This window comes from Carcharhinus amblyrhynchos, chromosome 21 (genome assembly GCF_965287045.1).
Source record: "Carcharhinus amblyrhynchos chromosome 21, sCarAmb.v2.hapA, whole genome shotgun sequence".
Taxonomy (NCBI): Eukaryota; Metazoa; Chordata; class Chondrichthyes; order Carcharhiniformes; family Carcharhinidae; genus Carcharhinus; species Carcharhinus amblyrhynchos.
This window is the reverse complement of record NC_137344.1, coordinates 41,376,956-41,402,990: the sequence shown is the minus strand read 5'-3', so window position 1 is coordinate 41,402,990 and position 26,035 is coordinate 41,376,956. Positions and strand designations below refer to the sequence as shown.

At 41.6% G+C, this 26,035-nt stretch overlaps 1 long non-coding RNA gene across 1 annotated transcript; it reads right to left on the bottom strand.

Moving 5' to 3' along the window:
• Nucleotides 1-4,381: 4,381 nt before the first annotated feature.
• LOC145356530 (uncharacterized) lies at nt 4,382-18,495 on the bottom strand. Its single transcript, XR_013889164.1, has 3 exons — nt 18,451-18,495; nt 16,410-16,498; nt 4,382-4,464 (listed from the first exon to the last, which is right to left on the bottom strand). It is a non-coding gene; the product is annotated as an uncharacterized LOC145356530 (long non-coding RNA).
• Between the last annotated feature and the right edge of the window lie 7,540 nt (nt 18,496-26,035).

Below are 26,035 nucleotides of genomic sequence, written 5' to 3'. Positions count from 1 at the left end.
TGTCTCTGTACAGACAATGACCCAAGCTAGGAATCGAACGCAGCATTCCTGGCATTGTGAGGCAGCAGTGCTAACCACTGTGCCACCGTGCTGCCCCATAATTACAACCAGCTTCAGTATTCAAGGCTTCAAACACCCAGTGAATACCTAATTGCCCTTCCTAAAGATCTGAGCCACTAATTGGTAGGTGAAGGCTGAATCAAATGTAGCTGCTGTCTGCTGCAGCTTGCTAAGCTATATTGAAGAAGAGAATTACTGCAGGAAGCTAAAGCATAGAGAAGAGGAACTCACATGCTATGCAACGCACAATTATATTTTCAATGTGAGTTTACCGAGTGAAAATGCCAGTATGACTGCAGTCTTTTAAGAAAATCGGTAATTTGAATTAAGCAGAACACTTAAAACAATAAAGTGAGAACTTAATCGTGAACAAATTGAGTTAGTAAATATTTTAACTGAAGTGACATTGAAATAGTGGAGAACTTTAGTGCAGTCCTTACAACGCACTGGCTATTTCCAAGTGCTGTACCAGTAAGGAAAGCTGTGGGATCAAACTGACTCGTTTTTGGTATGTCAAGACTTTAGAGCAGTGGAATCTCAACAACCTGAAGTAACAGCTGTGGGATAAATATGACTTTTAAGGATGTTAAGATTGTTATTCTATTTAAAGCAAAGACTTAAGTTCTGGAAGCAAGTAGCTTCGAAGAAGAAACTTGACACCAGAATAGCTTTGCCATACGGACGCAAGAAATCCATTTTGGTTATCAATGCTAATATAGTATTTTCTCTGAAAAGGGAGGTTTCCCAACTTTTATTTTGGTATTTAGCCCAAGAAGTGTTCATCCAGCATCAAACTGTTTCCCTTTATGAAATTTATCTATCAGCGACTCACTAATAAACATCATGCCCCCTTGCTTTCTAACAATAGATTAGGTTAGATAATCAATGAATGTTGATTAACAGTCACTACGCTGTCTGCAAAATGTTTTATAGGGGAGAATATTTAAATTCACCTTACACTTTTCGACACTATTGTTTGAAATAAGCATGCTTCTAGAAGCAATATATCAGTACACGAGGTGAGAATGTGCCTTAACAAGTTGAACAAAGAGCTGGAATTGTTAATCATTGCTCTGGAAAGCAAATACTACTTGAGGGAATTACTACTACTCTGGAAAGCAAATACTACAGTAGTTAGCACTGTTGCCTCGCAGCGCCAGGGTTTAATTCCCAGTCTGTGCGGAGTCTGCTGTGTCAATCCCTGTGTCTGTTTCCTCCAGGTGCTTTGGTTTCTTCCCACAGTCCAAAAGATGTGCTGCTTAGGTGCATTGGCCGTGCTAAATTCCCCCTCAGTGTATCCGAACAGATGCTGCAGTGTGGCGTCTAGGGGATTTTCACAATAACTTCATTGCAGTGTTAATGTAAGCCTACTTGTGATATTAATACTTTAACTTAATACTACACAACAGGGTATTAGAATGTAGCGCTGGGCACCAATTGCTTTGGAGTGGACAGAAGAAAGAACAAGATTCGATTTTATTTCACCTTATAGCTCATCTCGCAACGTTAGGTTCTGCGTTCACGTCACTGTAAGAAGTCTGACAACACCGGGTTTAAATCTAACCAAATTATGTTTACCCCAGTCCAACGCCGGCATCTCCACTTCATGTCACTGTGACAGGGTAAGCTTAATGATTCTATGTCTGCTCAGTGAGTTTGAAGTAGTTTAACTTTTCTTTGGCTTTTTTGTTCTTTAAAGAAAAGTTAGCGCGTCTTACTTACGAAAAGGTACAGAAGCAAGATCTTACTCGGGTTTTAGACAGGAATAAATGGTAGAGAGTTCTCTTGCGAGAACGGTGGCAATTACCTTAAGTATGTTGTGGAGAACCCATATTACACCTCGGATCTGCTGAGTGACTCAGGTTACCGGCTTTTTCTAGTCCCATGATGTTATGCAAGATGACAGGAGTTTGCAAAATTAACCACACTCTTAGTTAGCAAATGGATTTCAGTGTGCTTGCTATTGAGTTTATTTCTCAGTAAAAACTTAAGCGTCGACCTTGTCAATTTGGACTGGGATTACAATATTAACTTTGTCCCAATATTGATAATTGCACAAACACTTCTTTGCGAGAAATAACGGTATTGCTATTAATGAAATTGGAACTGTCACCTTTAGTCACTTACTACTAATGTACACAGTTATCCCACCATGTCAAATTCGCAACTCGCTTATTTCATAAAAGTATTGAGAATTGTATAGCGATACAAGTTTTACTGTGAGCGTGAAGCCAGCGACCCCGAAATAACGCGTAATCTAATTTGGGGACTTTTGGAAACTATTTTCTTGTCAGCAGTATTCCTCTGGGTAACTTTACAAAGGAAAAAGAGATCACTTTACACGAACGTCTTAAGTGCTCAGAGGATTTGAGGTCAGTGTTTGGAATGTCTCAACAGCACAGCGAATTCTCCCGAGGGCGCTGCAACTCGAGCTGGGATTCAAGGAGCCACCTGCCCTTCACTGAGACAAGACATTTGCAAAGCCCGGCCATTTAAAGTCATCCCTGAATGTTAATTCATCGCTGGAATCTTCAGGCTCAAGTTCAGTTGTTGTCGTGTAACACATTCGCCCCTTCATTATTTCTCTACAGACTCCTTAGTTGAAGCTACCAGCTTATAATTTACAAATTGCTCTTGCTATCGATTTAATGTTACATTTTAATGTCCACTTAGGCGCAGAATCTGTTCCAGTTAAATGAAGGTGGACGAAATAAGTCACATCTGTGCTCCCTTCGCAATTCTAACCCAATGACAGTGACATTGAAGGTCATTACCAAACATTAAATTAAATTATCCTGTTGCTGATCTCGAAAACAATCTATTTGTAGAAGACATGATACAAGTTGAGGAGCCATTGAGCTCCTCTCTCTCCTCCCCTGACTTGCAGATGCCCTTGTTGCCCGGGCAATGCAAGTTTGCCTGCTTATCTTCTGATCAGATCCTTCTCTTTACTAGAATTTTGTATGGGGGAAAAGAAAAGTGTACTGGAACAGCAGGTCAGTTGGGAATACTGTTTAAATCTGGGAGGTTAACCGGAGCCAGCGGATTGGAAAACACTTTTCCAGTCTTCTTTCGTACGCAGTTTGTCATTAGATATTTTGGGGGAAAAAAGCTAAATATCCCTCTCGCGGCAAACAAAAATCAAAGGAAATTTGGGAACGGTGCACAGGAGACGGATATTCGGAAAGTAGTTGTGACAATTGTATTTAGGGGAAGCACTAAATATCAGTTAAAATATAACGATCTGTGGGGTTAGTATGAATAAAGAAGTGATATTGTTTTGCCCACCATGTCAAATTGCTTCTGGAGGTAAATATGTGTGACAAATCTCAAGGAGTGGCCTTTAAAAGGCGATTTTGTTTATTAAGGATCACTTAAACCACTTCAGGTGAGACGACTTCATCTGTAACTGCGACATGTACATGGTTTTAATTGCCCCAAAAGGGAGAGCGGGAGTGTATTAGTAGCAGGCGCAGGGAGAAACTGCACACCTATTTTTGGAGGATTGTTGCCGTTTAAAGAACAGCGGGTAAGCCCGACACTGAGACCATTCATGGAGGTGGCGGAGGAGCGAGAACTGAATCTGGGGCGTTAGTTGGCCCGAAAGGCAGGTCAAGCAAATCATCCGTATTGCGGCTGAGTCAGTTACCTGCTTGCTCCATCATACAGAGGAACCTTGTGTGGAAATATTCTGTTTGGATGCGGCAACAGTGAATGAACTGTGACACCTACTTGAAGCAAAACTTTCTGTAAGAAGCATTGAAAGAAATGACTCCATATATACAATGTATGGCTGGCACAGTGGTTAGCACTGCTGCCTCACAGCGCCAGGGACCTGCGTTCAATTCTGGCCTTGGGCCACTGTCTGCGTGGAGTTTGCACGTTCTCCCTGTGTCTGCATGGGTTTCCTCAGGGTGCCCCGGTTTCCTTCCACAGTCTGAAAAATGTGCTGGTTAGGTGCATTGGCCATGCTAAATTCTCTCTGTGTGCCTGAATAGGCACCTGGGCGTGGTGACTAGGGGATTTTCACAGTAACTTCATGGCAGTGTTAATGCAAACCTACAGTCCAAAGATGTTCAGGTTGGGTTGGTTGGCTTTGCAAATAGCCCGGTAGTGTTGGGGATTAGCAGGGTAAATATATCTAAAGGAATAAGGCCTGGGTGGAATTGTGGTTGGTACAGACTTGATGGGCTAGATGGCCTCCTTCTGCACTGTAGGATTCTTGATGTCTCACATATATTTTATGTATAGAGAGAGAGCATATTGTATGGGCATTTAAACTGAAGATGATCTTACCCAGTCATTTTCAATCAGTTACCTTTAGAGTCTCGCTGGGGTTAGCCCCTTTGCTGGATAAATCGGTGTTCTATACCCATTGGTGCCAAGCTTGGAGCCCCATCACATCTGACAATAGACAACAGATATATTCGTTTCAAAGATGTGTCAAATCCCAAAATCACATTTACAGTGGTTGTTTTTCAATCCCAGTTGCACTTGTACAAAATGTTCCTTTTTAACCCTAGAACAGGGACAATATTCACTCAGTGCGGGTGCAAGCACAGCAGATGTGTACACCAATGTGGAATTTCAAGGATCTGGTACAAGAGGCCTTTACGACAACCTGGTGCCATCCTTGGGCAATAGTTGAAAAGGAGGAGGGGAAAGGGGGAAACAATATTTGAGAGCGATAGCTGTGGAGATGTACCCTGTGGCTAAAACACTGATTCAGATAGGATTCATGACCATCTTAGAGTAGATTTATCGGTAAATAAGCAACTATTCAGATCTTCGACCCTTCCTGCCCGCCCCCCCCCCCCCCCACCCCCCTCTGTGCCTTGCAGCATGGCCCAGAACAAAAATAGTCATGAATTATATGTAGCATCCGACCTGGGTAGCACAGCTTAATCCGTTTAGCAAACTCTGTACAGGCTTCGAGAGAAAGATGAGGAATAACGCAATCTGTACACACAATGAAACTGCTGAATGACCACATTACTTTCTATTCTGAGCCATTAGTTGTTAAACTATTGCTGAGCTCTCCTCAGTGAATTACAGCTGCCCTAATCCCCTTATCACTGGTCCCCTTGAAACAAGATTTGGATTAAAGTATTTGAAAATTAAACACTACTGTTTTAATTATGCAGGAGTTCCTGCAAGCTTCAGCAACAATGTTCCTGCAAATGTTGCCCTAGGATACTGTGTGTGGCTTTGGGTGTTAACTATTGAGTTTTCAGCTGTCTCCCCAGAGGCAACCCAGTGAACTATTTCAGAATGGGTCTGCTTCTGAATCTGCCCCTTCCCCTGCAGTGACCTGCCCCATTCTGAATGGTACAGCTTCCAACTGCTATCAATGGATATGAAAATTTACTGCAGTTGCTTCTGAGTCACCTTATCTGCTGATTCTGGTGGCTAGGAGTGAACTGCAGTGAACCAGATTGCTCTATGTATGACCAAAAAAATTGGAGAATGTGATCATGGTTTGCTTGTTTTCCACACTTTCTTCCAGCCAGATGTGTGAAGATATGTAAATTCACCTTCAGTTTGTATCTGGCACACAGATTACAGCTTTCCCCAATCCCTGTGGCATCTTGTAGTACAATACTCCCCACTCATACTAACTGCTTTGGTGACACGATGGCACAGTGATTAGCACTGTTACCTCAGAGCTCCAGTTCAATCCTTGGCTCAGGTGACGGCTCGTGTCTCCATGGGTTTCCTCCGGGTTCTCCGGTTTCATCCCACAGTCTGAAAATCATGCTGGTTAGATGCATTGGCCATGCTGAATTCTCCCTCAGTGTACCCGAACAGGTGCCGGAGTGTGACGACTAGGGGATTTTCACAGTAACTTCATGGCAGCGTTAATGTAAGCCTACTTCTGAAACTGAAAAATAAATACTTTAAAACTTGATACACTACCAACTAAGGCCAATGCCTATCTGTTATCTCTAGTTGTCTGGCTTTGTTTGAGGGCTACTGTCATTATTTACCTTTATATTATTCTGCATCTTCAGGCAACTGGATCTATACACTTGCCAGTGAAAAGGAGCAGGCTGACGATTCGCTACATTTGCTGTGTCCCTGGTTCCACTTTAGAGAGCAAAGTTCTGCAGATACTGGAAATCTGAAATAAAATCAGAAAATACTGGAAATACTCAGCAGGTCAGATGCCATTGGTGGAAAGAACATGACCTCCTCCCCCCACAACTTCACCAGAAACACTGCCTGACCTGCTGAGTGTTTGGAGCATTTTCTGTTTTAACCCTTTCCCCCGTTTCAGTTGGTCAGGCTTCCTTACCATACCCAGGAACGTTGCCCCTTTATCCTATTTGCAATGTTCAATAAACTGATCTGCTACACCTTGCACCTTTGCTCACTGTGTTCGCCGTGGTAAAAATGTTTATCTACTCAGCAGCTTCTTCAGTCGAGACAGAAAATAGGAGTAGGCCATTCGACCCTTGAGTCTGCTCTGCCGTTCACTGTGGTCATGGCTGATCCTTTATTTCAATGCCTTATTGCCACTCTTTCCCCATATCCCTTGATGCCTTTAGAGCCTAGAAATCTATTTCTTTCCTAAGTACATGCAGTGATCTGGCCTCCACAGCCTTCTTTGGTAGTGAATTCCACAGGTTCACCACCCTCTGAGTGAAGAAATGTCTCCTCATCTCAGTCCTAAATGGCCTGCCCTGTATCCTGAGACCCTCCCATCCCTGCATCTAGTCTGTCCAGCCTTATCAGAATTTTATCGCTTCAATCAATCCCCCTCTCATTCTTCTAAATTCTAGTGAATGCAGACCCAGTCGACCCAATCTCTCATCATCTGACAATCCTGTCATCCCAGGAATCAGTCTGAGGATCCTTCGCTTCCCACAGATCCTCTCTTAGGCCTTACTCTAGAGGCTTTGTAAAAAAAATGCATTTAGCAGTACTGTGTACACTTTGTCAGTGGGTTAAAGCTGGTGTGGGGACATTAACTCTCATTCTAAATGTTAGCTGACATCTTTTCCCATGGTGAATATATACATAGAAGGAAAAATACTTTTCAAAGCTACTACAAATGTCAAATTATGTTACAGATGTTGAGATTTATTATGGGTGAGAGTGTTATTTATGAATTCATAAATATCAGATGCTAAATGGCGATGTTAAACACATCTCGTTCTGTGAATAAAAAGGCTTGTTGTAACTCGGCTGTGTGTGTTGGACTGTGAAGGTTGGATACTGATACAATTTTGACAGTATTGTATCTGGGTAGCTCCAGAGGAGTCATAATGTGGAGATGCCGGCATTGGACTGGGGTAAACACAGTAAGAAGTCTGACAACCCCAGGTTTAAGCCCAACCGATTTATTTGATGGTAAACTCACAAGCTTTTGAGATTTCCCTCTTCGTCAGGTGAATGGAGAGTTCTGGCCTCAGACAGAGCATATAACAGCACAGACAGTTTACAGATTACTGATTAGAATGCGAATCTTTACACCTAACCTGCTATTGAAGTCTTAAAGTGGCTAAAAATGTGAGTAGAAGGAGCACTGATCACAGGTTAAAGAGATGTGTATTGTCTCCAGACAGTACAGTAAGTGAGGTTTTGCAAACCCAGGCAAGTCATGGGGGTTATCTGTATCATCTGTAAAGACAATACACATCTCGTTAACCTGTGATCAGTGCTCCTTCCACTCACATTGTTGGCCACTTTAAGACTTGAACAGCAGGTTAGGTGTAAAGATTCGCATTCTAATCAGTAATCTGTAAACTGTCTGTGCTTTATATGCTCTGTCTGAGGCCAGAACTCTCCATTCACCTGACGAAGGGCGAAACCTCAAAAGCTTGTGAGTTTACCATCAAATAAATCGGTTGGACTTAAACCTGGTGTTGTCAGACTTCTTACTGTGTCAGCTCTGTAGGAACATGGGAATTGGAGGCAGAAATAGGCAAATTCAGCCCTTGGAGTCTGCTCCCCATTCAATCAGATCATGGCTGATCTCTCCTGGGTCTCAAATCCCCCCTCCCCACCTATTCACCATATCCCTTTATACCTTTTCTATTAGAAACATATCTATCTCCTCCTTTTATACCTGATCCACCCTGTTGTGAAATGGTTAAAAATAAAAACTTCAACAGAACTGGCTGATCAGATATTTAATTATTTTTTAAATGAGCCAGCTGATTTGAGTGCTGTGTTATTGGGAGGCCAGATGTTCTGAGCTAACGTCTGGCTCTTTCAAACTTTGTTAAATGCCAAGTTAATCAGAAAGTGGTTTTAGAGATATGAACCCAGTGTCGCCACCAAGGGGACGATGCCAGTATAGCAATAGTACACAAGATAAATTTCTTGAAGAGTCACAGCAGGCTGGAAACATGCTTCTCTCGACACAGCTGTTGCCACACCTGCCGCGCATTTCCAGCACTTACCGTGTTTATTTTAAATTGCCTGTCACGCTGCTCGAGCTTTAGAAGAAGTCCTGTACTTAGTCGTGCTTTCATGTACGGGTGGCACAGCGGTTAGTGTTGCTGCCTCACAGCACCAAAGGCCCAGGTTTGATTTCCAACCTGCGTCACTGCCTGTGCAGAGTCTGTACATTCTCCCCACGTCTGTGTGAGTTTCCTCCGGGTGCTCTGGTTTCCTCCCACAGTCCATAAGACGTGCTGGTTAGGTGCATTGGCCATGCTAAATTCTCCCTCAGTGTACCCGAACAGGCGCCAGCGTGTGGCGACTAGGGGATTATTACAGTAACTTCATTCCAGTGTAAGCCTACTTGTGACACCAAAAAATAAACTTTATTTTAATTTTGCAGGTAGATCTTGCAGTGACTCTACTGAGTGACTCTTTTGACTGAATCAAATAAACTAAGAGAGGTTCCCAAGGTAGTATTAATGGATCTTGAATTAAAGGGAGCCTTATGCTGTGGATTTGTGCCGACTAGAATTAGATGGCCATTGACTAAACATTATAAAAATCCATTCGGGATCATGCTTCTCCTTTTACTATCATGTATGCGGGTTGTAAAAATTGCAAAATAATCTCCCAGTGCCAAGCTGGCACCAGCTGGACATGTACAACGATGTATTATGGGAAACAGAATCCATTATGAGTGCCCAAATGGGATTAACTAATGCTGTGGAATTAGAAGCTACACATGTAGTATTTAATACTGATGGTGTGGGACAGGGGGGCAGCTGCTTCCAAAGAAACCTCACAAGGACCTTGTACCGGCTTAAGTGGACCACTAATTAACTGAAATACCTTGAGGATGGAAGAATGTTGGTGAACATTTCCACACAGGAGCTTCCAGTACGCTACTAAAGCACTGTCTCCACACATAATATAATAGAAACAATTGCTATTAATCCGATTAGTATGCACTTACTGTTTCCAACTGTAATGATAAAGACACAACGAGAGGATGCATTTTGTACAACTGTGCCAACTGGAGTGTGTTTTGTCAATATTGCCTTTAGATCAAAAGCCTTCTGCCATGTGTGATGTGCAGGTTAATAATCAATACAAAGCTACGTCTGATAAAATTAGTGAAATTACTCTCCAGGCCTTTAAGTGTTGTATAGCTTTTCCCTAGGAACACTGTCACTATTGAGGCATGGTGGCATAACGGCTGGCACTGCTGCCTCACAGCTCTAAGGACCCAGGTTTCATGTGTGGAGTTTATATGTTCTCCCTGTGTCTGTGTGGGTTTCCTCCCACAGTCCAAAGATATGCAGGTTAGGTGGACTGGCCATTCTAAATTGCTGCTTAGTGTCCCAAGATGTGTGGGCTGGATGGATTAGCCATTGTAAATGTGTGTGGCGTTGTGGGGATAGGGTGGGGGAGAGGGCCTGAGTAAGCTGCTCGTTCGGAGAATCAGTGCAGACTCAATGGGCCGAATGGCCTCTTCTGCACTACAGGGATTCTGCAGTTATTCTGTCAATTATAACATTGGATGAATAGCAAAGGAGCTTCTAAAATCATTTTAGGTCAATTTCAGGCAATTGAAATTTTAGCATTATGAACAATTACCAGCAATTATATAATACTTTTAACATTTTAAAATATTTCAGCATTCTTCTTCACAGGACAATTATAACATATGTAAGGAGATATTACGACACCTGGCCAAAAGTTGCAACAAAGACTTTGGTTTTAAGCAGCAAATTAAAAGTGTGTGTTGCAGAGAGGAGGGTGAAGGGAGCTCAATGTCCAAGTCACAACCCATTTTCCCGTTATCTTTGTGTATTCCAGATCACTTTAGGAATTATGTTGCTGTTCCAACATACACTTTTCCAGCATCTTGTAGTCTGGAGTTTTGGACAGTGATGGGTCGAAGCTCCAGTGTTTGTTCCCATCATGTGACTGGCTAGGAATCTCTCCAGCTCTTACTCCCGGTCTTTGGTGTGTGTTGGAAGGATAACCAATCTGTTCTGGCTGCTTTGTCAATGCACCTTCCTAGGCCATCAAGTTCTGGGGTGGGACTTCAACCCAGAGCTTCTGGCTGAGTGGCAGTGACGCTAACCCACCATGCTGCAAACCCTCCACTTTCATTATGCTTAGACATCTCTAATTAATTAGTATGTGGCTCTCCAACACTGGGCTTTCTTTTTTTTAAACAGATGTTAGGTGAATAAACGCTCATAAAAGTGAAATGAATATAGAAAACTGAATACTTGTCCCAAACCATGATGGAGATTAAAAATAAGTGCGTTGGTTTGTCTGGTTAGGAGGTTAAGTTGCAGTGAATGGAGGAGATAGTGAATGTTCATGAAAATGTAAAACCATTGGTAAGAAAGCTGAAAGATTTTAGGATAAACCAAATATAAAAGTGCCCAGAATTTGATACCACAGCCAACAAATGACAGACTACCTAAGTGGCTATGAGAGTGACCTATGCAGTTATTATATGAGTTCTCATCAGGGGGAGCATTTGAGTTATAAACTGGTTGAACTGTGTATGAATTATTACCCTTTACCCTGGTCACAAAATGTATCCTCAAATCTAAAAGAATAATCCCACACAGAGTAACCGTCTGAAATACTTGTGCAAAGATCATAACTTGTTATTACCAAAGATCTTTGAATGTTCATAACCATTTCATGTCATCTTTCATTATGCTGTCAGTATTTAAGGGATAACTAACCAGCACCAAGGCTCCACTTGACCTTCAGAATTGGCCATTGCCTCCATTCTCAGTTAATAAACAGCTTTGCCAGAAGCAATTGTGCATGACGTTATTATAGCCCTGACCTTAGGGTAGTCAACCCTTCAGGACTGGCTGGAAGTTGAAAGTCAATCTCCAGGACACTGCTGTATGCAACACTGGAGGAACACATCTGATCCCTGTGGCACTCCACGAGTTACAAGTTGCCATCCGGAAAATGCTCCTCTTATTTTATTAAGTAGCCTTTTATGTTGTATCCAATGAAAAGCTTTTGGGAAATCCAAGTATATTACATCTACTAGTTTCCCTTTATCTATCCTACCTCAAAGAATTCTAATGAATTTGTCAGGCATGATTTCCCCCTTCACAAATCTATGCTGACTCTGTTTGATTATAATATGTATTTCTAAATGATCTGCTATTAAATCCTTTATAATGGACTCTAACATTTTCTCAATGACAGGCGTTAAGCTAACTGCCCGACAGTTGCATGTTTTCTATCTCCCTCACTTTCTGGGTAAGGGTTTACACTGGCAGTTTTCCAATCCTCTGAGACTCTTCGACAAAGTTTGTAAGAAGTCCTAACTGAGTACAGTGAGCCCAGAGACATAAAATTTGAACATCATTGCAATGGCTTTTTTGAAATGCTTTGTCATGTCCTTTGTGATATTCTATGAATAAAGTATATTTTTTTACAAAACAAGTAACACCAGGCACTCAAAGTGACTGCACTTTCTTGTGTGCATGACCAGCGTATGGCTCAGTTATAATTCACACTGGTTAACACAAGGGTTTCTGAAAACTTCAGCTTATTGCGATGATCCGAGATCCCTACATATTAAACACCATTACATTCCTCTTTCTGTAATTCCCCAACAGGGACTGAGAACTTGATTAAACAACTGAAAGTAAGGAGTTAGCCCGTGAAATGTTTTGGATTGCAAATTGATCATTTGGAAGTTTAGTAGGCCGATAAAAGTTGTACCATGTCCATCAACAATCTTCTAAACCTCGGGAATGTTGTAGCCCTCTTAAGTAAAATCAGAACACGGTGCAAACACAGCCTCAGTCTGAGAGAGAAAAATAAACACGCAGACAACATTTCTGGAATCAGAACCAAAATCTGGAGACTCCTGGATGTGACTGGCATTTAAAAGATTCAAATTCTTTCCAACTTTCCGATGTTGACGGGTCTCCCTGGTTACTTCCAGTTTTGGTTTCTGATTTCCAGCGGATTTTATTTTCTTAACTGCATGATTCGTAAAACTTTGTCAATATATATAAATAACATTCCAAACAATACACAATTTAAACCATTATTGATGTCTGCTCCACTATGTCACTTCTTGGCAGCTAAATGCAAATGTTCCAGTGTTAAAATTCCATAATTTTCATGTCTCGATACTCTCCAGCACAGGTTTGGCATGGCCCAGGAAAGCACTTCAAAAGTTTTACTAAATATTAAACTTTCTCTGGGTGACCAAAATTGTGATCGTAAGTTTGCACTTCTCATACCATCACTGGGCCGCTTATCTTTGAAAGACCTAGCTACCATGATTGAGGATAACGGAATAATACGAAATGCCTCCTTCTACTTATTCCTGAATTCAAAGCTTCAGGTATGGTTAGATCTCTCCAAACATGGCAGCACAGTAGCCCAGTGGTTAGCACTGCTACTTCACAGCGCCAGGGACCCACATTCAATTCTGACCTCTGTGTGGAGTTTGCACATTCTCCCTGGGTTTCCTTCCAGGTGCTCTGGTTTCCTCCCACAATCCAGGGATGTCCATGTTAGGTTGATTGGCCATACTAAATTGACCCTAGTGTCGGGGGGATTAGCAGGATAAATATGTGGGATTGCAGGAATAAGGCCAGGTTGGTGCAGACTCGATTGGCCAAATGGCCTTCTTCTGCATTGTAGGGATTCTATGTAAGGAAGCAAAGTTGCTGCAAGAGATTTTGTAGGAATGTCATATACATCTTACTCCACCCCTTCATGATTTTTCTTTTCTATAAAGGCCCCCCAGTTACCCTGTTATTTCTCCAGCTTCCAAAATGGTGTTTTAACCTTAGCATTAGCAGAGAAAGGCTAAACTCTGCTCTAACAATATTCCACAGGCATTAGCACATTTAAATGGTCCCTGGTGAAACATACAGTAAAGAATGCTATACAAGTGGTTAAGACTTGGGCTGTTAATGCCAGCAATCCTGAACTACTGTATAAAGAAACAAAATCATTCATTTTCAAAAAGAAATCTTCAGGGTACATTGAGGATACAGTACTATCGATATAAGAACACAAATCCTGTCCACATCTCATGAACAAATGGAAAAAAAATTGCAATCACTACAAGACAGCATTGATGACCCATTCCTAATTGCCCTTAAGTAGGTGGTGATATGTCACCTTCTTGAACTGTTACAATCCTTGTGGTGTAGATGCACTCAGAGTATCAGAAAGGAGGAACTTCCAGGATTTTGATTTTACAAGTCTGATATTATAGTTGGTACTAGAATAAAATTATCATCTGGTCCAAATGAACAGTGCAGGGTTTGAATGCTGCTAGACTCAGATGCACAATGCTATGTGGAGATGGCACAACTTAAGTTATGCTGTTATCTATGCATTGTACTCAGTTCAGTAATGAATATCTGTTGGACATTTATGCACTACTCCTATCACCGGCTGATTAGCTTTACTAATATTAATAAAAGAACCAGTATCAGCACTAGCTCTCGACATCAAATTATTGCAAAATAAATTCATAGGAGATATGTATTGAAGGAAACCTGAAAAGTTTTGACTTCAGTGTCTTTGAAAAATAGATTGCCTCTAGACCCTCAATTACTTGGCCACTTTCAGCTTCTGGGAATTTGATTGACGTAAGGGGTGGCACGATGACACAATTGTTCGCACTGCAGCTTCACAGTTCCAGGGACCCGGGTTCAATTCCAGCCTCGGGTCACTGTCTGTGTGGAGTTTGCACGTTCTCCCCGTGTCTGCTTGGGTTTCATCCTGCTGCTCCAGTTTCCTCCCCACACTCCAAAGATGCATAGATTGGCCATGCTAAATTGTTCCTTAATGTCCAAAGATCTGTAGGTTAGGGGGATTAGCAGGCTAAATGTCCGAGGTTGCGGGGACAGGGCCTGGGTGGGGTTCTTTCCAAGAGTTGGTGCAGGCACTATGGGCTTCTGCACTGCAGGGATTCTATGATTAGGGTCCAGGCAGCTGAAGGCATAACCACCAATGTTTAGTAAAGTTAACCAGCCAATGAATGGAACAGTGCCTAGATGTCCGGCAGACATTCATCGCTGAACTGAGTAGAGTGCATAGATAACAGTGTAATTTAAGATATGCTATTGGCTGATTAAAATTGAGGATGTGCTGGAGGTCAGAATTGAAGGGGTGCAGATCTGAAAGAGTTCTAGGAGGAAACCTATTGACCATCAACACTCCTTCAGCCAATGAATCATGTTGAACATCACTTAGGAGAAATATATTTTTAAAAATGCATTAAAAAGTGTGAAGTACCAGACATTAGAACAGATTAGATGAAAGAGGTGAAACGCTTGCTCTGTGTATGTTATAAATATAGTTACATTGAAAGATACCAGGGAGACTCATTGGACTGCATTTTGTGGTCAGCGATTAAACGACCGCACTTTGAACCAGCCTTGAAAGAAGTTACCTACATATATATCCAGCAATTGCTGTGGCTTTTCCCATTTGTCTTGGTAATATAAATCTGACATCAAGTCCAGCAGATCCCCAGGCATGGTAGCAGGAAGCAGGAAACAAGCAGGAAAGCAGCCAGTCATGTGGAAGTAGTTATGCACTTCACCTTCATTTTTGATTGGAGAGAAAATTTATTACGATTAATTTATTTTTGCTTCTAAATCCAGGTCCCCTTCTCAAATTTCAAAATAGAGTGGAATTTGTATCAGAGGGAAATTTGACATTCCCGCAAATAGAAATCAGTTTCTCAGGGCCAGTGAGGCTAATTCAGTAATTATGAAATTAGTAGGCCATTAAAAATCCTTATTCAACAAGGTATAACTTTTTCCAAGTGTTTTCTGCAGCAAGACTGACAAGTTTAGAATGGGACATTTTTGCTAATTTGTAGATTTCTCATTGCTTGCACTCTGGGCATTGCCTTACACTTTGGAGAAGCATCAAGTCAATTGTAGCAACTTCTGAATTCCCATGTTATTCTGTGCATGTGTGGAGTTCAGAAGTTGCTGTCAGTTTCAATAATAGTGATGCTGACAGCCCCCTGCCATAATGGCTGCAAAAAAAAAAAATCCAAGTCAACATATCCAAACAGAGCAGGAAAACAATCAATGGAATTTTACAATTACGTAGCCAGAATAGTAGGTTGGTTAGACGCGACTGTGACCAAACTGTTCAGTACTCTGATCAGACAACACCGTGAGTACTGTGTCCAATTCTGGTTCGTGAAACACGAGGTGCTGGAGACGCTGCACAGAAGAGTCACATGACTCATCCCTGGCATCAAGTGGCCTGGACCATCAGGAAACAGTGGACCTTTTCAATCCGAAAAGATGATGATTGAAAATCGAATAGGTAAATCTTGAATAATATTTTTACGTTGCGGCACGGTGGCACTACTGCCTCACAGCACCAGGGACACAGGTTCAATTCCAGCTTCGGGTGACTGTCTGTGTGGTGTCTGCACATTCTCCTCCTGTCTGCGTGGGTTTCCTCCCACAGTCCAATGATATGCAAAATTGCCCCACAGTGCCAGGGGTAATAGCGGGGTAAATATGTGGGGTTAAGGGGATACAGCCTGGGTGGGATTGTGATCAGTGCAGACTTGATGGGCTGAATGGCCTCCTTCTGCACTGCAGGGATTCTGTGAATCTATGATTCTAGGATTCTAATTCCGGCGCATAGCAGCGCATGCCATGGTAACTTTTAGGCTTATACTTGGAAATTCTTCTTTACATAAACAGTGATCAACATAGAATATGGTGCAGTGGAGGCAAAGTGATTGAATTGCTGAAGAAACAATTAGCTGCTTCGATTAAGGGAGTGGGTAGTTATTGGGTCTTTCTGGATGGATGACCTTGCTCATGTATTATCACACTGAGATCACCATTTTTATCAAGCAAACTTCTTTTTTACTCACAGGGAAGTTAAAACAGTGAAATCCAGGCATGAAGCACAATAGCAAAACCCCTTACCTGATGATACTGGATTGGTATCCAGCCTCAGTAACCTTCTCAGACAGGCCGTGCCATGTACAATGTCAGGAGGTTGTCATTATTTATACCTGTGTGGCCAGGACACAACATTGACACCATCATCATATAAACGGAAAATAAGAGGCTGGATGCAGTTATTTTATCTATGGGCATGATTCTCTAGCCTCGTTAGCCCCGACACCGGAAAATCCTGCCCCAGGTCAATGGGCTTTCCCATGGTCCACCCCTCACCCATTCTGATTCCAGTAGTGGGTGGGACAATAAAGTTTGCCCCTATATATTTATGAGAAAGATTGTGCATTGGGTTGATGCAAGTTAGTGTTCGAAGAATTTGGACCCACAGAAAGGACAATATTGGACTTTGGAAATGTTAGCTCATAAAACTTCCAAACTTAAACATAACGAATGTATTCAGCAATAGTAATCTAAATAGTAAATAAAATATAGGAAAGTATTTTTAATTATAATGATGATACTTAATGGTTTGGGGAATGATCCTTGTGCAAATGTTCAACTCACAATTGCTCATTTAACTCCAATAATTTTCCATGCGGTGCCAGGACTGGGAGGAGGAAATTGAGTTATTCCCTCAGCAAAATATAAAGGAAACCTTGGAGTAAACTTCCCGGTCTCACCTGTCATGGAAATTGTCACAGACCAGGATGGAAAGTTTGGCGGAGTCTTTAAAGGTCGGTTGACCTAAGACAGAAATTTCCAGTCTCTGGGCAGGCATGGCTGGAAAACCCCATCCAAATGAATCAGCTGCATCCCAAAGTCAGTTTCATGTGAAGGGTTAAGGAATGGCAGATGCACAGATTTGTCTGCCTAACTGCTGAGGAATTCTACATTGTAAAGGAACCCAAGGGAGGGCAAGAATTTAATATTATGGCTATGCTAAAATCAATCATACAGTACAGAAAGAGGCCATTTGGCCCATCAAGCCTACACGGACCACAATCCCACTCAGGCCCTACCCCACCCCCATCCCTACATATTTACCCACTAATCCCTCTAATTTACACATCTCAGGACACTAAGGGCAATTTAGCATGGCCAATCAACCTAAAGCACACATCTTTGGACAGTGGGAGGAAACCCACACAGACACAGGGAGAATGTGCAAACTCCACACAGACAGTGACCCAAGCTGGGAATCAAACCCAGGTCCCTGGTGCTGTGAGGCAGCAGTGCTAATCACTGTGCTACCATGCTGCACCCACTGTGCTACTGTGCCGCAATGTTGCAGTTTAGGTTCTCACACTCTTAACTATCCACTGAAGAATCTAGAACCCAGTGAAAAAGAAAGTGCTGCCTAAATACTTTGTTAATTGTCTGCAATTCAAGTATTATCTATAATCAATTGCCATATAGCTGTTGTTCCACTGCGTAGAATGGATGTCTTTTTGTGATGTATTTTAAGTGTTTTGTATTTGGATCCATAAACAAACGTAGGTTTAATATGTTAAATAGAATCAGATGAAATTTATAGTCCAAGCCTTCTTATCATGCCTATGATTATTCATAGTGAGATCAAAAGCTTAGTTTTGCCATACCATTGTGGACCAATGCCGGATTAAATTCCTGCAGGATGATAAGGAAAATTATCAAGCCAGGCAAAACTTCCTATTAGATAGCAGAAGACAAATAACATTACCAATACCATGGCTGGCACAGTGACACAATGGTGAGCACTACTGCCTCACAGTGCCAAGAACCGGGTTCAATTCCGGCCTTGGTTTACTGTCTGTGTGGAGTTTGCATGTTCTTCCGGTGCCTGCGTGAGTTTCCTCCGGGTGCTCTGGTTTCCTCCACAATCCAAAGATGTGCAGCTTGGGTGGATTGGCCATGCTTAATTGCCCCTTAGTGTCCCAAGATGTGTAGGTTAGGGGGACTAGCTGGATAAATATGTGGGGTTATGGAGTAAGGCAGGAGTAAATTGCTTTGTCAAGTGCAGACTTGATGGGCCAAATGGCCTATTTTTGCACTGTGGGGATTCTATGATTCTATGATATGTTCTCACCTTAGCCAGGGAAAGCTGTGAAGCCCGTGGAAACCCAAACCTGAGCAGAAAAGAAGGAAACACGTTCTTCAATACAGTCAAATAATAAAGTATAACTGAACTTAAAAACATCAAGTGATCGCATTTTTCCATGAACATTCTCTGCAAAATGTAACTAAGTCTGCATATGGAACAAAGCTCATTCCTGGATGATCTTCCATTACCTGTAGTTGGAGGTAGTAAATTTGATAAGAATCATAGAAAGCATACAGTGCAGAAGGAGGCCATTCAGCCTTCCACCCAATCCCACAACAATCCCACCCAGCCCTATCCCTGTAATCCAATATATTTAACCCGCTAATCCCTCTAACCTACACATCCCAGGGGCAATTTAGCATGGCCAATGCATCCAACCCGCACATCTTCAGACTGCGGGAGGAAACTGGAGCACCCAGAGGAAATACGCACAAACATGGGGAGAAATGCAAATTCCACACAGACAGTGACCCAAGCCAGGAATCGAACCCGGGCCCCTGGAGCTGTGAGGCAACAGTGCTAACCCAATAAGGTTAAGTTCATTTTCACAAGGTATAAGAGAACTTCTTAACCAACTACTTTTCTTAAAATATTCCAAATGCTGGGGCATATACATATCTAAACCAGGAAATTCCACAGCATTACCTGCCATCTCATATATATATTCAGGGCTTGTCATTTCACATTAGCGAATATCTTGGACATTGATAATAAAACTGTCCCTAACCAAACTGTGCTGAATCCACCTCCATAAGCTCACAAAATGGCTAACAGGGACAAGGGGGGAAATATTGTCCTGGTGCAGTACAAGATGCTGGAGAAAAATAGGAGTTTGGCAGCATTTGCAGCAGAGTACACAAGGTCCAATATTGTTTGAAGCTGATATTAATGTCCATATTGGCAAGCTCTGTAGCATCTGCTGTTAATTGCTTACTTCTTAAAAATCTTTGGGCCAAATGTTGTGCTTATTAAAATGAAAATATGCCCTTCAATATATTCCAAAACACCCAGTGATTTTAAGAACTGTGTTCTGATATTCCATTGCCAATTCCACTGACAATTGTAGTCAATTAGAAGGGGATTTTTAACACCTATGAGCAACACCATTTTGAATTCTTCCAGTGAATTTTATACACTTGTGCTTTCTGATGATCTTGGAAGAAGCACTGGCATAAACAATGAGGATCCCAAACAAATAATTGGAGTGAAGGTTTCCTGTGAAAATCGCTTAGTCGTCACACACCGGCTCCTGTTCGGGTACACTGAGGGAGAATTTAGCATGACCAATGCACCTAACCACCATGTCTTTCAGATTGTGGGAGAAAATGGGAACACCTGGAGGAAACCCACATAGACACGGGGAGAATGTGCAGACTCTGCGCAGACAGAAATCCAAGCTGAGAATTGAACCTGAGTCCCTGGTGCTGTGAGGCAGCAGTGCTAACCACCATGCCACCACGCTGCCCATAACATATAATAATTAAAAATGGGGAGATAAATAGAAAGGTGATGTTTTCAGAGCTGCAAGAATAATGAAATTACTGTTTTAGCTATGTGTGAAATATGAACAACAAATGTGTACAACCATTGATTTCTTTAAAGATATTAGCTGAATGTGAGGAAAAATGATGTTGTTCTTGATTGCACAATCTAAAGACAAATAGTCAAAGTTGAGACTAGAATTGAGAAGAGCGAAATATGTTTTCAGATATTCAAAGACGTCCTATGATTTCCTTTGTCATAACTTGTATCAATGTTATGCCAAATGCCTTCTTCAGAAAAAAACCTGAACAGCCAAGTTAAAAATAGTTGAAAAACATGCATAAATTATCAGATTTTCTAAATATTACTTTGGTTCAGTTCTGAATTACTTCTGGCTGGGCATGTAATTAAGGGAGTTAAATTGAAATCCTGTGATGTTGTTTGATTACTTTTGAGGTTCAGGAGAAATGGAAGCTTTTCCTGTTTCAGGATATGCGAGTTATGGAAATAAATATAAGCCTCATGCATCCTAGATGTGTCAAAAACACAAGCAAGTTCTTCTATTCTTTCATGGGGTGTGAGCATCACTGACTAGACCAGCATTTGCTTCCGTCCCTTACTGCCCTTGAAATTGGTTATGAGTAAATAATGAAGTTACAGTAAATGTTTATTTACTAGACACAAGTAGGCTTAAATTAATACTTCAATGAAGTTACTACGAAAATCCCCCAGTCGCCACACTCCAGTGCCTGTTTGGGTACAATGAGGGAGAATTTGGCATGGCCAATCCACCTAACCTTTGGGCTGTGGAAGGAAACCGGAGCACCCAGAGGAAACCCACACAGGCATGGGGAGAATATGAAAACTCCACACAGACAGCCGGGAATCAAACCTGGGTCCCTGGTGCTATGAGGCAGCAGTGTTAACCACTGTGCCACTGTACCACCCCATGATTGGATAACATAATAATGATTAGATAACATTCAGTATTGCTATTAAAATAAGTTAGGATTCTGCTTGGAAAAGAGAAACAATGCAAGATAAAGGATTTCTGCTTTTGAGGTCATGGAGAAGAATGAGTTACGATAGGAGACAGTGGAAAAAAGTCTTTCATACAATATAAAAAGAAATAGAGGGAACAAGGCATTAGAGCATTATTTTTGGAGTTTACTCAGTACAAGAATGCTAAGTTAAGAGAATAGTGACTAAAATAGAAAGGTCATGAGAAGATGTCATAAAGAGGTACAGATTTGAGTGACAGATCACATAAACAGATTCTGGAATTTGTACGATCAAATGCTAATGATAAATTACAATTCACTCAGAGTCCAAGTTGCTGGGATAACAGGCACTTTTACATGCATGTTGAAGTCTAGATCTTAGATGATGGCATTAGATGTGTTCTCCCATGATTCTTACATGACTTTTGCATGTGGGAAGATTTGCAGCTAGATAATGTATGGCTACATGCTAACTGTGCTGTCCTTTGCTTTCAAGTCCTTGGATAGCACTCAACCCAAAGGCTCTGTCTCGGAGACAGAGACACTACCCACTGCACCACAAGACTATACATACTATCATTGCAACTTATATGCTGATATTGAGTGGACCTGCTGATATGGATTAGTATAAGTCTCAGAGGCAATCTTCAGTAAGTCATGTTGTCCTGACTGTTTTTCTATGCTGTTAACTCTAATAGCTGGCAATCCAAAACCCATCTACAGCTGGCAAGCTTGCAATTCCTATTTAATAAAAAGAACTGACTACCCCACCTCTGTGAAATGTACACATTATGCGTTTCAGAACAATAGCTAACAAAATAGAATGGTTGAAGTACAGAATTTTCAATGAATCGAGAAGACTTGTCTAAAATCAGAACTTTTGATTAATTCAGCCATCAACTTCTTTGGGATTGGAAAGACAAGTGGTCAGTTCAAGTAATTTAAGAAAAAAAAGGCATGCACTATTGGAGCTATCCAGGCCAGAACTTACTGGAACCAGTGTTCTAATGGCACTGAACATTCACCAGATTTGTCCATTCAGGTCTCTGGATCTTTGGAGATGGGATGTAAGTCGGGAGCAGCACATCAGGAGACCATCAGTTCTGACACTCAGACAATGCACAGAAATTGCCAGAGGTGCTTAAAACATGCAAGGGGCTAATTTCACTTCTGCTGCTCAGGAACCTCTGCGATTGTCTCTGACCACTGTAGTTGAACAGCGATTTTACATCATGAAATGGGAAATTATGAACAAGTGAGATAAACCTATAACTTCACCAGCTAACCAAACCGTGCTAAAACCATTAAAAAGGACTTTTTTTAAGGCAAGAAAAGTAACTATAGTAAAGTTGGCCTTGGGGATTTAAAATTTCTGTCCCTTGAAGAACTAAAAGTGACAGCTTGTTAAAACGTGTGGCCAGAAAATAAGATAGCAACCACAAGATGAGAGTAACCGAAATAGAATTGGTGAGAATGCAGCTGAAAAAGAGATAAAAGTAGTTAGAAATCCTGGAATTAGAGAGTGTGGAAGCTTCCCAAAGAAGAAATCAAGGGAGAGAAAGGTAAAAGAGGGAATGCTTTCCTGAGATGGGGTTGGAATTCTCTGACCTCGCACACAGCTGGGATTTTCCAGTTCTACTGCAATGAATGAAGTTTGGACTGAGTGTTAACTTCTCCATTCTCGATGGCATCGGGGTTAGTAAGGGTTATAGAAGCAGGCTTGCGCTCCCAAAAGGTTTGGGACAATCCAAAGAGGTTGGAGAAAGGCAGCAGTAGGACTGCAGGGAACCACAAAGGTTCAGAAGTCTTAGGGGGATGATAGACCCTGTGAGGGTTGGAGTAGCTAGGGAAGAGCTTCTTGCAATTAAAGAGGTGGAAAGCAGGGACTTAAAGAATGTTTACCAGCCTTAAAGGGGACAATAAAACCTGTGGGAATTGGGGTAATGAAGAAAAAGCTGCTTGAATCTAAAGGAGCCAAGGTTAGGCCTATAGATTTAAAGGAATCCAAGAAACAACCAGTAGAATTTAAAACTAACTGAGAAAGACTTAGATTTTGCTGGCTGATGCGTTTTTCCTCAGGGAGGTGATGGCCTAATGGCATTATCATTGTACTATTAATCCAAACACTCAGCTAATGTTCAGGGGTCCTGGGTTCGAATCCCACCATGACAGATGGTGGAATTTGAATTCAGTAAAAGATATCTGGAATTAAGAATCTACTGATGACCATGAAACCATTGTCAATTGTCGGGGGAAATCCATCTGGTTCGCTGATATCCTTTAGGGAAGGAAATCTGCCGTCTTTACCTGGTCTGGCCTACATATGACTCCAGAGCCACAGCAGTGTGGTTGGCTCTCAACTGCCCACAGGCAACTCAGAATGGGCAATAAATGCTGGCCAGCCAGTGACGCCCATGTCCCACGAATGAATAGAAAAAGAGAATTAAACAGGGACTGGAAGAGTCCCAAAGCGGTTAAATTGAGGAAGGGATGGTGAGGGAGATGCCAGAGCCAGTTGGAGAGAAAGGGTGAAAGGCAAGCCAGCAGAAGAAGTACAAAAAGCCAAGACAGAAACTGAGAAAGTTAAAAGGACGAAAGCTAGGCCATCAGAAATAAAATATGTTCATCAGGGGCCTCTAAAAATTAAAAAGGGGAAAAGAAATGGGCCAGTGGCCTGTTTAGCATACAGCTTTGTGGAAGATTTAAGCAGGGATAAGCAACGTTCCCAAATAAATGAGCAGGTGGTAAGGAAGAAGGCTGTTGCAGTTGAAGAGCAATGAGGGAATACTGCAGGAACTGAACATCCACACGTGGGCAGTAGTGTTCCAGGGAACATGGAACAGGCTGAGGGAATCCCCATTCCCAAGACAAAAGGGTATTAGTGAACCAATGACCTGTTTAACAGATAGCTTCATGGCGGATTTGAAATGGGAGACCAGGAAGTTCTAAAATAGAAAACAGGGAAATGCAGCAGGAGCTAAACATCCACCTGAGGGCAGTAGTGTTCCAGGGGACATAGAGCAGGTCAGAGGAAAACTCTTAACAAAAGAATACAAGAGGAACAGTGAGGACGAATTGGATGGAGATGCGGATGAAGCCCACATTCAATCCTCTACTATCTGACTCAAAGGCACACCGATTCTTGTAACATTGGACATTGTATTCCCCATAGAGAATAGACCTGACAGGGCTGCTTACCACATTTAAGGAGACAAGCCAGGCTGTAGCCCCACAGGATCAGGATGTGGGAAAGACCCTCTCCTTAAAGCAATATCCCTAATTTCTACATCCAGGAAATCTGGCCCAGTTCCAGGAGATTATCTACTTGCTGGAGGACGTCTAATGAGCCAAGCAGCAGTAGATTCCTAATTGTTTTCATTCCCACTAAACTGGAATTCTGCAGAAGGAAATAAATCAAATTAAAGCACATTAACCTCCTAGCAATGATAAGTCTTACAACACCTGGTTAAAGTCCAACAGGTTTATGTGAAATCACAAGATTTCAAAGCGCTGTTACTTCATCAGGTGAGTGACTCAAGGAGCAATGGTCTGAAAGCTCGTGATTCCAAATAAACCTGTTGGACTTTAACCTGGTGTTGTAAGACTTCTTCTTAGCAATGAGGTTGGAGATGGACACCAAGAGGTTAAAATTGGTCCAAGCCAGATCAGGTTAGCAATCAGAAAAGTTGCAAAAGTCTTTGTGAAAAACAACAGTTTCCCACTGCCTTGATGGATTCTCGGTCTTTACCGGAGAGTTAAGTGCATAAAGCTGTAAATGAAATGCCCATTCCACTCAGCAATCCTTTTGAAGTGGACCTTAATACCCACAAGTGTAAAATTCCCGTGAAGAATATGTCAGAGTGCGATCCATATAGCAACTGTTCAGAAGTGGTCTATTTGCAATTTCTAACATCAGGTGACTTGTGGTGACCAACTTTGGTTACTATCATTTCTTGCCCTTAAAGAAAGGATCCTATTAAACTTTTATGTTTTAGTTAGCTGGTGAAATTATACGATGATCGCTCTCTGTCATAATTTCCTGTTGTCGTGACTCTGTAATTGCATGAGGAATGAAATGAGATTCATTCTCATTTCAATACAAGATATACATTAAATACAAAATGACAACACCTCAATTCACTCTCTTAGTCGAATTACATTTGTTCTGCCCTATTGTGATCGTGATAGCCAGATGATGAAGATCAAGCGTGGGGGAAGCACAGAACATCCCTACGGGTAACCAAGGGCAGCTTTACAAAAAGAGGCTGGCACAGGGTACTGACAAATAATTTCTTTGATGACTACCGCCAAAAACAAAGCAACTTTGGAACTCTGACAGAAAATCTTCTCAACTTATGTAATCAACAATCTGAAAGGCAAATAAGCAGGTTATTCAGAGTCTAATGCTGTTTAACCTCATCCGGCTATCATGAGTTTAAGTATTGCTGGATTAAGTACCATCTAAGGGGTTTGGTTAGTTTACCTGACTGTTAGTTCCCAGATTGTTAGTAAAGGCCAAACTGCCCTTGGTTACCTTATTTTGACAAGTACAAACATCAAGTAAAAAAATTGGCCTTTTAGCATCAGGGTTTCCATCTTGACTTCCCATTCTAGTCTGCCAAGGACAGGCTCTCTATTTTGATGCTTCTCTCTTAATTTTCTAAAACCCTTCTAATAACCTAGTTACTTGGTCATGTCCTCAGGCCCTTCAACCCATCCTTCCCTTACTGCTCAGGGTTCATTTTTACCTGTGAAAAGCCTCAATAAATTGGTGCTGTATCAATGTGTGTCATTTTTGAAACTTAGCTGAAACTTACTTGGAACAGAACTTGAAGAAACAGTCATCTGAGGATGAGTTACCTAGCAAACCTGCCCAGAAAGGGAATCTCACTACAAACATTTTCAGCTTTTAAGATCAAATAAACATGAAGGGAGAGTAAGGTGTCCTTGATAAGTCATGTAGTAGAAATATTTGAAAATTAAATTGTGTCACTTAAACCAACAAGTCACAATGTTTCCTCTTCTCTATGTAACTCCATTGAAAAGAAAAATTATAATTTTAATTGACAATACCTGGGCAAACAACA